Here is a 4,388-nt window from a genome sequence, read left to right on the forward strand (position 1 = left end):
ATACACTGTAAAGTTATATGTAATCCAATGTAATATGAAGAAGATATGATGATAAAAAATAAAAAATAAAAATAAATAAAAAAAACATTTTATATTAAATTTGTAAGAAAAGATTCAAACTGGAAACACTTGGGAATAAAAGAAAGTAAAACCCAGTGATAAATTGTACAACCATTGTTTAAAGAACTAGCATGTATTAAAATAGCAGTGTATTGAGCCCTTACTATGTACCAAGAACTGAGTTGACTTCAATCCTCAGAGCAATCCTATAAGATAAGTTACTATAATTTCCTTTGTTACAGATGAGGACATTGAGACATACAGTGGGTAAATAACTTGCCCAAGGTAATGCAGCCATTAAGTATGGCAATTTTACCTAATATAATCTGGAATCAAAATATGTGGCCTGGAGGAGTTAGATTTCAGTTAATCCATAAGAGGTTATCAAATTATAACCTTGAATTATAAGAGATTATCAAAACCAGCAGGTGGTGTGGTGGTTAAGGCGCTGGACATTCCCATATGGCCAACCATGGTTCAAGTCCTGGACCTGGTGGCTTGCTTTCTCACTTTCTCTCTCTCTCTCTCTCTCTCTGTGTCTCTCTGGTCAAAATAAAATAAGTAAATTAGTAAATAAAAGTAAAAAAAAAATTTTTTAAAAAAGGAAAAGACAGCAACTCTGTAGTGCAGTGGTTAAGAGAGTCAGATCCCACATGACTGACCAGGGTTCAAAAACCAGCTCAGTGGCTTGAAAAAATACATTCAGGGACCAGCAGGTTGCACAGTGGTTAGGGCATTGCAGGTGTTTTCTTTCTCTTTCTCTCTCTCTCTCTCTTTTCCTCTCTGGTAGGAACATGTGTCCTCTGGCAATAAAAATAAAGGCAAGGGGGGATAAAATAGAAAAAGGAATTGGGAGGGGTGGCAATGAACCTAGAAAGAGGTCGAAATGAGATAGGAGATGGACAAGTAAAAGAGAGTATAGATTGAGGAATACAGAAAAAAACTTGAAGGGCAGACAAAGCAGTTTATAAATGGCCTTAAAACTCATGGGACCAGTAGTTAGCATAATGGCTATGTCGCTGGATTCCCATGTAGTCGACTGCAGTTCGTATCCCAGACCTGGTGGCTTAAAACTCACGCCGGGCGCGTGTGCATGCATGACCAAGATCCCGAGAGGAGAATGGAGGAGAAGGGATTGTGGCGTGGCCATCTCACCTGGGGGGTGATTTCTCACTTTCTGTCTCTCTGTCTCTCTCTGTCTGTCTAGCGAGCGCACACGCCCTATGGCAAAAACCTCTCCAAAAAAAAAAAAAAAAAAAACTCACAGAAGATTCCATTTAAAACAGTGGGCGATAGGAAACTACTTTAAGTTCTCAAACTCAGAAGGAATGATTAAAAATTCTTGCAAGCTAATGCCATAGACTAGGGAGCCAGATCTACATGGATGGTTCAAGTCCCAGCCTCAGCTGAAAACATGCCAAGCACATGAGCATGTGTGCCCAAAATCCTGAGAGTGATCACATCCCACTGAAAGGGTGTCATCTCCCTCTCTCTCACACACATGCCCTCTGACAATTTTTCTTTTAATTATGTTTTTTGGCCAACAGGTGGAGTGGAAGTTAAGGTGGCTGGATTCCACATGGCTGATTTCACAGTTCATGTCACCGGCAGTTTGAAAATCACACCAGGCATGTGTGAGTGTATGCCCAAAATTCCAAGAGAAGAGTGGAGCAGAAGGGATTGTAGCATGGTCATCCCCTGGAGGGTACTTTTTCATTTTGTCTCTCTCTGATGAGTACACATGCCCTACAGCAAAAACTAAACAAAAAATAAAACAAATAAATAAAGTTTTCTTGGAAAGACAGTACATGACAGCGACATGAAATAACCAACTTCAAAGTTAAACTCCTGTTAGCAAATACTCTTGCTAGATTTTATAAACCTAAGTGACCACGCTTAGAGTGCCAAGCACAATACAAAAATCTCTGCTTCTGCGTAGTTTCCGGCAACCTTTCCCTAAGTAGGAGACTTCATAGGGCTTATTCTTCCTTCCTCTACTTTCCACTGGTTTCATACCAGCCGGTTTGGCCCCTGAATCACCAAATGATCCTTATCGCTATCATTCATGGTTCCCTGACTATTTATGATTCAAACACAATCTCTGGTGTCCCAAACAAATAAAACTATACTCTTTCCTAATCTAATTATATAAACTTCGCCCTACTTATTTTAACCTAAATTTAGCTTAACTTTTTCAGAAATTAAGGGTTAGGAATAGACATAAATTTATATATATAAAAAAATTATGGCTATCCTGATTGCCCCATCATGTAGTAAAATCTTAGTTAACCTCTATTTAGTCTAAATAAAACAGAAGTGGTAGGAGAGAAGCAGGGGACAGGAGAAATAATCTTGTAATAGTCATATCCAAATGAATTCAGTTTCAAAATAATTCCAGTAGCCTTTGCAATTAAAACGTCAGTAACAATTTTGAAATTGTTGTTGGGCATGTGTATATGCTACAGGGCATGTACACTTGCAGGAGACAGAGAAAAAGTGAGAAATCACACCTAATGGGTTGGAGCAATTCCATCTCCACTCACCTCTTGGGATTCTGGGCACGCATGTGCACAGGCCCAGTATAATTTTCAAACCGCTGGATCCATGACTCAAACTGAATTTATTTATATGGCACCCAACTGCCTTAACCTCATGCCACCTGCTGTCCCCGAAAACAATTTTTAAACTCTGAAATTTATTAAGACTTTAATTGTAATTTCAAGATTTATTTTTTTGGTCAAGATTTTCATTTTGTCATGCTTCTTCTTGTCAATATCTGACCCTTCAGAAGCAACTGAAATTGAGCAGAGATCCCTTTAAAAGGGCTGGATCCTCAGTTTCTCCTTCTGTTGAACAAAAAAAGGACATTTTCCAAACTGAAATTAGAAAGAGCTGAGCTAAAAATAGAGTATCTTTCTAAGATGCTTGGAACAAGGTCCATTTACATTTTTATGGCTCAAAGTAAGGTTTGAGGCTTCAGACTTTGGTTATGCTTTTCCCATTTCCAGAATATTTCCTGTTTTACAGGCTATAAAATCCATAAGATGGAAATGGATTACCTAAAACCCCAGCTACAAAGAAAATCTAAGATGACTATGGCCTCTACAACCAATCACTGAGCTGATCACATGCCAGAGACTCCCACCCTTCATTTTGCCCTTCAATTAAAAATACATGCTTGGGAAGCCTCAGGGAGACCACACTTTTTCAGCATTAGCTTCCCACTATTGCCATGAAGCTGCATTTTCCCTCATCACACTCCATGTGTGCAGTTTGGCTTGTGGCACAAGGGCAGGCAAATTTGGCTTGAGTTTGGTAATACAATGAGGAAGGAAACTACTTGGAGTCCTATGATCTATTTGAGTACTGCCTATGGCCTATGTTCTCCAGTCTTGAACAGCATAATCCTAAACTTTTAATAGTACTAAATGGAAGCCTCTGTCAGATTACAAAAGTTTTAAACATGGACTCAAACAAAGTAAGCCTCTGGCAAAGACAACTAACTCATAAGAAACGTGGGAGCTCAATAAGGTGCACTCAAAATTGAGGAGCTGAGTATAAACACCGAAGAAAAAAATGGCATAAGATTCCTAGGTTAGATACAAACATAGTTAATATACAGCAGGGCAATAAAGCCAGTACTTTAAGGAACATTTTTCTTTCCCCCATCATGAATAATTTGCATCCGGATTAGTCAAAACTATGGAGTCTGGGACTTCATCAATATGTCAAGCCAAGTACAGTCTCCTAAATAATGAGATCACCCTCAAGTAGGCCTGTTAAGACTAGGTTCCATTTCGACTTTGCAAGAACGTGTAGCCATCCTTCTGCCTTATTGCCAAGATGGTTAGAATTTCCACCACTACTAAAAGCATGTTCCTATAAGTTAGTTATTCCTTTATCACCCTTTCCCACCCATTCATGATTTTATAGACTGTGAGAGGGAAAAAATGTTGGTTGTAAGGATCAGGTTACTCCTGATACTCAGTGAATGTGAAACCCCTTTAAGTTACGTGGGACTTGGCCACCGGAGTGGCCAATAATTTATTATAATATCCTGTTTCAGTATAACTCGGACAAAGCTTTGCTATCCGTGCAAGGTTTTTCAACACGAGGCATTAACTACCCACGTGGAGGGTGAGGCCTTTGGGTGGCGGCCGTGGGTATGGGCGGCAGAGTACGCGCCTCGGGATCCGATTCCAAGAGCCCAGGGGGCACTGGGCCCTCGCCTTTCCCGCTCGCCAGCGGGCAGCGGCTCCAACGCGGCCGCCAGCACACCGGCGACAGCCCCCTCCCTGGCCTTTTGTTCCTGGCTGGGCCGGTTTCCC

At 40.5% G+C, this 4,388-nt stretch overlaps 1 protein-coding gene across 1 annotated transcript in view; it reads right to left on the bottom strand.

Moving 5' to 3' along the window:
* The window catches only part of ATG10 (autophagy related 10), a 319,989-nt gene that overhangs the window by 315,116 nt on the left and 485 nt on the right, over positions 1-4,388 (bottom strand). The gene's annotated exons all lie outside the window — the stretch shown is intronic.

This window comes from Tupaia chinensis, unplaced genomic scaffold (genome assembly GCF_000334495.1).
Source record: "Tupaia chinensis unplaced genomic scaffold, TupChi_1.0 Scaffold000099_1, whole genome shotgun sequence".
In the NCBI taxonomy this organism is placed as follows: domain Eukaryota; kingdom Metazoa; phylum Chordata; class Mammalia; order Scandentia; family Tupaiidae; genus Tupaia; species Tupaia belangeri.